Raw genomic sequence first — 8539 nt, forward strand, 5'->3', positions numbered from 1 at the left:
ATCAAGTTCCCTTTATTTTAGTTTCAATTTTGTTAAACCATTTAATAGTTTACTTCTTTACTTTTTTTTGTTTTGTTTATGGTTAAATAAAAAGAAATAAAAATCATATAATTTCTAAAATACAAATAATAATGTAATATTAAAAAAAAAAAAGTGTTAGCTTTTACTTGTGGCTCATTTCTTTATGTAATAGATTATTTATATATAAATGTAAGATTGGATTTGGCTATAATGGATCTTATTATTTAATTCTTTTCTCACCACTATTAGTAAGAAACTTGTTAATATGTACTTAATTGCACATTTTATTCATTTATTAATATTTCTTATTTTCATTAAATTAATACATATACAACAACTTAAGTACACATTTAAAGAATTAATTACAAAAGTTGTGTATGTGGCATAATGGTAAACTTATTAGTCATGCGACTTATAAGTCACAATTTCAAACCTCAATATGTTCATTTTGTTCAACTAAAAGTATATTAATGAAGGGGCCAATTAACTCTCTTTCATCATATAATTGTTGTATAATAAATTCTTATTCATTGTAAACTAATAATGAATATTATACAATTGATTAAGGTTTTCACAATGCCTTCATTAAAGGAATTTTGAGGTCTAAAATGGGCTTCTAAGGAAATTATAAAATAATAGTGGAAATAATAAAATAAGATTTGATTACATCATCAAAGTTTAGAAGAAAATTTGATTACATCATCAAAGTTTAGAAGAAAAAAAAGAAAAAAATAATTTTTCAACTCGTATTTTCAATTTATCTCTTTGTGGTTTACTCAAATTTCAAGAAGAAACACTCATTGGATGCAAAATTTAATTCCTCATCCAAGGAGTACCCACGTTGCGCATTTTGGAAGGACCCTGCTACATGAAAAATGAGAAATACATGAAAAAAGTGATTGCAATCATGTTTTTTCATGTATTTCTCATTTTTCGTGTAGTAGGGTCCATCGAAAATATGCAACATGGGTACTCCTTGGATGTGGAATTAAAGTTTGCATCCAACGAGTACTCCCACTCAAAATTTGAGGAAAACCTTAGAAAGATAAGTTGAAAATACGAATTGAAAAAATAGTTTATTTATTTAATTATTTTATAGTGTTTTTACTTTTTTACTCCAAAAATGGTGAATAATCCCCCATGGTTGACATCATCATCTTGAACCCTATTGATTCTTATAAAGTTTATTTTGGTTGTACATTTTTCTTGGGAGGCCCATTTTAGACCTCAAAATTCCACTAATGCACTCTAATATGTTAATTTTGTTTAACTAGAATTATATTAACAAAGGGGATAATTAACTCTTTCATCACATTTAATTTGTGTAATAAAGTCTTATTCATTGTAAAATAATAATGCACATTATGCAATTGATTAAGGCTTTCACAATCAAGCAACAATTAAAGCAACGTTAAGTATACAATATTCCTTCATTTATTCACTTCTTCATTTATGCATCTAATGTTTGATATAATAAGACGTTAGTGTTTATTTAATTGTATAAGCATAAAGGGTGTCATGGTAAATTTCATTTATTTCATTCATATGTTACATGCATCTTATGCCCTAAAGTGATCTAAGGTCAAAACCTTAGAGAGTTGATTGGATTGTTTCTTTGTATATAACTTGGTTTTTAGGGTTATGGTTAGCTTAGTGGGTTTTTCTTTATTTTACAAATGAGATAGCCACTCCAGGACTCTTCCTTGCAAGCAGCGACTATCTTCATAGAGGAAACATGTCTAGGTTGCATCAGTCTTCACGTTGACCCTACCTTAATCATGTTGCTTAAAGCAACAAGGTGACTTCTATTACCTCTCACAAGCCATAAAGAGGTTTGAAGTGTTGATTTCTGAAGAATTTCATTTCAAAATGTCAAAAATTTCAATGACTCATAGGATAATGTCACGAAGAAGCAAAGTTAACAAAATGAAGGAATCGTAAAGAAGGGAAGGAAATATTCAAACATAAGGAATACTCATAAAGGATCTAAAAGAAGTATCGGAGAATTTATTGGAAATTAGAAAACGATATTCCTCCAAGGTATAAATTAATAAGGTTAATATCCCCCTCTACATCAACATATCAAAATAATTTATTTTGTTATTTCTTTTCATGTACAAAATTTGGGCATGAATCCCTAGATTGCAAAACCTATGATATGGTAAGGTACATAGTATATGATAAGGTGCCTAGATGGAGCCATGTGTACCAAATAAAAAGAATACCTCAACCATTGAAGCCCAATGTTGAATGTTACATATGTCACAATGGAGGTCACATGACACGAGATTACAGACTGAACTTGAGATGTCATGAGGGATTTCCCATCAATATAAGTATTTACTCTAAAAGATGGAAAATAAGAAAGGAAGCACCAAGGTTAGATCTTACTCCTCAGATCTAATTCCTTGGTGAAGGCTTCTTCAAGAATGGTTCTTTGTTGTATTAGAAATTGAAGAAGAAATTTTATGTAGGTACAATGAGTACCTTACTATGGAAGCAACATGTGAACCGTGACAAGGAAAGATTCCGTTGGCTAATATGAGGTGATGATAACATTTCAGATGTAAAATAAGCATGTACTAACATATGTAATGGAAGAAAATTTAAGTATGGCCTCAAGGAGAGAATTTGACCAGGTCCATAAGAAAGTGCATTATCTGAGAGGGAGACTTTTCCATGATTCACAGAATGGAAACATGATTATATACTAGGAAGGAAGTATGGTCTCAAGGGGAGATTCTCTCAACTCCACAGGATCATACAGGAACAAGAATAGTCCAATAAGAATTAACAACATACCCATGGAGACTTCATAACCTAAACAATTTGTGAAGTTTTGGCATACACTTAGAAGATTTAGACTTCGACTGAAATGGAACACATGAGTAGGGTAGTTTTGGTAAATAGTCATGACCCTTTCCATTGATGTCAAATAGGGATAGAAAGGAAAAATTGATGCAGACATTGACATTGCGCAGAAGGAATAGGAATATTGGAGGAGAGGATGCAAGCATTGACATAAGGAAGTAAAGAAAGAATGTGGCACTTTTGTAGTTCGATAGGGGGCATCCTTAGAACTATGAGAGGGGTAGTTTCACATATATATAGGCTTCACTTATTGATATTAATTAACATCAATGTATGGTTGTGTTTCCATTAACGGAAAAGGGGGATACATTTTCACATGGTCTTGTCATTGATGACAACAAGTGTCACTGGTGTCAAAGGGGATTACCGAGACAACAAAAATGTCATTCACGGGTCAAAGGAGGTAGTATGATTGTTTGATGTATTGCATACCCTTAGCAAGTGAAGTCAATATGTCTTGAGGTTTTTTGAGTTTTTGACTTGTTTTTATGTTGTAATGTTCCTATAAACAACATGACTATGTAGCGCTTGACAAGACCTTGCCAACAATATATCCCACTCTGAAAAAATCTTCCCATATGAGAAGTTATGAATAGTTAAATAAAAATTTATATTGAGGAACAAAAAATATAGTACAAAACCCTCCAACATTAATAATTAGATAATGTTTAACTTTTGAAGGATATATAGTTAATGGTGTCCAAACTACAATGGTGTTTAATGGAGTTAATTTTTGTGCAACTTGCTACGCTTTGGTGATGAACAAGTACCAACATGTGCACCAGTTAACAATTGGCCCCGCCATATTGGCCAATAACATTGTGGATTGTGGCACAATCTAACTAGATAGTGAAGATCCAGTCATGGAATGTAATGTGGTACTAATTAGTTGAATGGTTATTATGACATCAGTGAATAACATGGCCCTTCCATGAAATTGCATGTGACATGTCCAAAAAACATATTTTGGATGGTTAGTCAGCCAAATAAGGTGACACTTGGAAATCCTCATGAGCTACCACATAGTGTGATGAAATCATGTTGATTTCATCATGTAAAGGATCAACGAACTTAGGGACTTGATCACTTACATGGTAGTATGGTAGCTTGAGGTCAGACTCGAACAACTATGGATCAAAGGTTAAGCCCTTAGTCACATACTTAGTCAGATGAGATCTCTGGGCTAGGCTTGATGGAACATGGACAAAATATTAAGCCCTCAGTTACATGAATTGTCACATGGGAGCCTAAGGGATAGGTTTGAAGGGCCATGGCACAAATAATAAGGTGATGATTACATGGTTGGGCATATGGTAGAACCATAGCATAAACATTAAAACATTGGATATGCATGAGTCATATGTCAGCCCATACGAAGTTGGGATCACAACCACACTTTATATATGCAAGCCCTTAATCTCAATTCACATCAAACCATTGATTGAATATCTTATGAATTTTGTCACTAAGGATTCAAGTTTTGTCTATTGTAATTGGTTTCATCGAGTTGGAACATGTGGCAAGGTTTTGCTTTGTTTCTCGTGGAGTGAGTAATAGTGGTCTAATTATGAAGATTATTGCCCAAGTGTCATGAAAATGGTATATTAGTGGAGATAATTTCTCTTAAGAAGTTGGTTGATGGTCTATTCATGGATGAAGTATCATGGAAATAAGTTTGTGGCTCAAATGTCTTGTGGGAATAGACAATTGATAACTCTAAAGAGTTATAGCAATGATCTATCTATAGTATATCCAAAAGAATCATGACAATGGTCTATCTATAGCTTGGACACTCGAGTTATGGTATATCTATAACCATAAAGAGCCGTGACAATGGTTTATATATCTATATCTCAGAGAGATCATGGAAATGGATAATATAAAAGTCTGAAGAGACATGACAGTGGTCTATTTATAGCTACAAGGTGTCGTCGTTGTGGTCTTTCTATATCTATGTGAGTGATTTACAATGGTCTATCTACATTATAACTTGGAGAGTCATGACAATGGAATATTTATCTATAGCTTAGAGAGCCTATTGTTGTAGTCTAAATAAAGTTTGAAGAGTCGGTGGTAGCTATCCATCCATGTTATAAATTGAGAGTGGAAATTATGTATCCCTAATCTAGTCAAAGTGGTCTATTTGTGGAGGTCATATAATATATTGACTACTAGAGGATTAAATCATCATTGGGGTCATTTTTTGGTGTTAAAAGCTCATGAGAAAGAAGTTATTTTGGCATCAATTTTATGGTGAGAACCCCATGAGTTAGTGTAACCATTAAAAGAAGGAACGAGTCCTCACCGAGGAGATCTATGAGCTGGTGGTTGTGATTTGTCGGTTAAGTCCCTTATTAGTAGTTGGTCAAAGGATCAATCCTTACTAGCATGTGTTTTTTATTGCTTGTAACTTCGGTGAGCCTTATCAAAGTTTGATATAACTTCTCATGTATATATATGTATCTTTGATCATTGCAATCTATGACTCATTGCATAGGTCAGTTGGTTATGCATGTTGATTTGGTTCAAGTATGATTAAAATCAATCAAATTATTTTGTAGAAGGGTTTTTAGCATCATATGTTCTTCATTTTGTCAAACAATTAACATTTTCTAGTCATTGCAAATTTATTTTTTTGTAGAATGTGCCTAGAATATTTCATTTTGTAGCATGGTTTTTTTTTATGGATTTTATATAGTGACAAATGCTTTTAAATGGTTTTTGAGCTCATTATTGATCCAATTTGAAATTCACAAGAAGCATGATGATCACGTTTTAGTGGTGAACATCCGCAGAGACATGAAGAGCTTATACAAGGTGCTTATGATGATCAAAATCCATATTATGTGTTTTGAGAGCTTTTGAGTTGGTTGCAATTGAAGTTGAAGACTAGGTTCCAAGAAATCCTTTGTGTAAGAAGATTGAAAATGGGTTGGAGCAAGAGTCTCGTCAAGGAATGACAATAGTATAATTGCACCATTAAATATTTATGTTGAACGAAGAGAAGGTGGATCCAATTTGAAAGATTGTAAAACGAGGTCCACAAGAAGTTGATGAAGGATGTGGGTGCCTCCACTGAGGTTGGAGCTTCAAACAGGTTGGATCCTAGGGTAAGACAAAGCTTTCTCATATTTTAGGTTGGAGCCTCAATCTAGTGGAGCCTAGAGAAAAGCAAAGTTGGCTTATCCTTGAGGTTTGTGCATCAATCAAGTTGAAGCCTTAAACAAGTCAAAGCTTTCTCATAATTGAGGTTGGTGCCTCAATCAAGTTGTAGCCTATAGTGAGTTGTGACTTACACTTTTTTGTTGAGAAATCAATGTTATTAGGTTTTAGGGTTTGATTCCTCTTTCTTGATAATTACTTGTGAATTATGTTGGATTGCTTTACTTCTTAATTAGTTTATCTTCCATCAAGAAATTACCAAATTATATGTGTATGAATATCACAAGAACAAGAGACATAAGATGTAGGCACTTAGCTAGGAAAAAACCCCTATAAGGGGGAAACGCAGTCAAGAACTCTTCCTTTGGTAGATTCAAATAAATATTAGACACTTCTAGACTTCTTAGACCTAGAAAAAGACCTCCTCCAATCTCTAATTCAACCCTTACTTCATGTAAAATGTCCTTTCAAAGTCTCCAAGTACTAGCTTCACCACAATAGCTCCAGTGCAGAATTTCAGACCCAAACTTCAGGATTTCAGACTTGCAGTAGAAACAGAATTTCAGCCTTGCAATTTTCCCAAAAACTTCATACCTGTGAGAGATAGATAGCCCAAAAACTCAATTTATATCTTGCCAGAAAAATTCGTCCTCTTCCAGCTACTTTGCATTATTTTTCTTCCTCTCTTTCTTATAGATCAAACTTGTTGAGCGAATGTGATAAATGGGTCAAAGTTCCTCTCATTACATAGAATTTACACTGGGTCAAATTGCCATAATGTAGGTATAATTCATGGGGATAGGGCTGATTTGGTGTGGAGGTGACAAATTAGCTTTTTTACTCAAAAATAACTATTTTTACACGATACAAAATCTGAATAAGGGTCTAATAAAAATGACAATGACTCTAATGACTCAATACAAAACCTAGAAGCCTACAATGGAGGTTTTGACCTAGAAAACCATGACCCAAGCATGAAACCCATGATTTAATAAGTAATTTTCTTTAATAATAGATTTTCTTTTGACAAGTACAATTATGAATATTGAAGCTAGTTACATTCTTTAACACTCCATGTTAACTAGGGAGGTATTCATAATTACATGCATGTGAGATTACATGGGATATTTCAAAATGAAAGGAATTATGAAGAATTCTAGCACACTTAGTGATGCGAACTAGATACTTGACTGGGGTAATATATCTGGGTGGGACTAAGGGGACTCAAGCTTTAGCCAACTCTAGGTACCATCATGATTTTAACCTCTATGACCAACCCAGGGATCTAGGTGTGTATCCAAGGTAGGAGCTCCATGAACAATGCCACCCTCCCTCTTCGGGATCTAGATATCAACACATAGGCCAACCATATGTCCTCCCAAGCATCTACCATTAGATTGTTCATTTGTCCCTACCAACTAGATCTGTAATATCAACCAACCCAAGAGTGATTCTTAAATGTTTAAACCTCTTATTTGGAAGAGAATCCATCACCACATCATCTACCTGTTCATCTATCAGAATATATTGTATCTTTACGACCCCATATTGTACCAATCACCTAATGTAGTGGTACTTGTTGTTGATATGCTTCGTCCTTGCATGGAATACAAGGCCTTAGGAGATATTGATGCTACTTTGATTATCACAATTTATCAATGTAGGACCTAGAGGATTTACAAACAAATCTGACAAAATTTTCCTTAACCAAATAAATTCCTTTCCTACTTCACATGTAGCAACATATTCTACTTCAACATTACTTAATGAAACTAGATCTTGTTTTCTACTCATCCATGAAATCATTGCAGATCCTAAACTGAAACATCCACCGATAGTGCCTCTTCAATCATTCTCACATCCACCCCAATCAGAATCGGCAAAACATGTTAACTTGACTTATTTTCCATCATACTTTAAGCATTGATGTATAGTGCCACGTAGATATCTTAAAATACACTTTCCAGTTATCCAATGGTCATGACGAGGCTCCAACTGAAATTGAATAAGAACATGCAGGTCTCATATTTACCAGGTACATCAGACGACGAGACTAGAGTTAGTGCTTATCAATCTCCTAAGATTAGTGATCTAGGAGTAAACATAGGATTGGAATCCATTATTCTGAATCTATGCAATGTTTCAATTATGTATTTACCTTGACCTAGATATATCTCTCTGGGCTTCTGCGAGACTTCCCAGCCTAATTAATAGTGCATAAGTCCCAAATATTTCATTTTTAATTCGAATGCCAACATTTTCTTGCATTCTTGTATTCTACACTCCACACCTGTAATAAAAAAATCATCCACATATAGTAGTATATTTATTGTTTCATTCTTCACTACCTTGATGTAGAGATTTTCACCTGCATAGCTTTTGATGAACTCAATTCTTAAGAGATATGCATATATTCTTTCATACCATGCCCTAGGAGCTTGCTTCAACTCATATAGGGCTTTCTTGAGTCTACAAACATGTGTAT

This window comes from Pinus tabuliformis, chromosome 3_1 (assembly GCF_031772625.1).
Source record: "Pinus tabuliformis cultivar Carrire ecotype Pingquan chromosome 3_1, CPIR1, whole genome shotgun sequence".
Classification (NCBI taxonomy): domain Eukaryota; kingdom Viridiplantae; phylum Streptophyta; class Pinopsida; order Pinales; family Pinaceae; genus Pinus; species Pinus tabuliformis.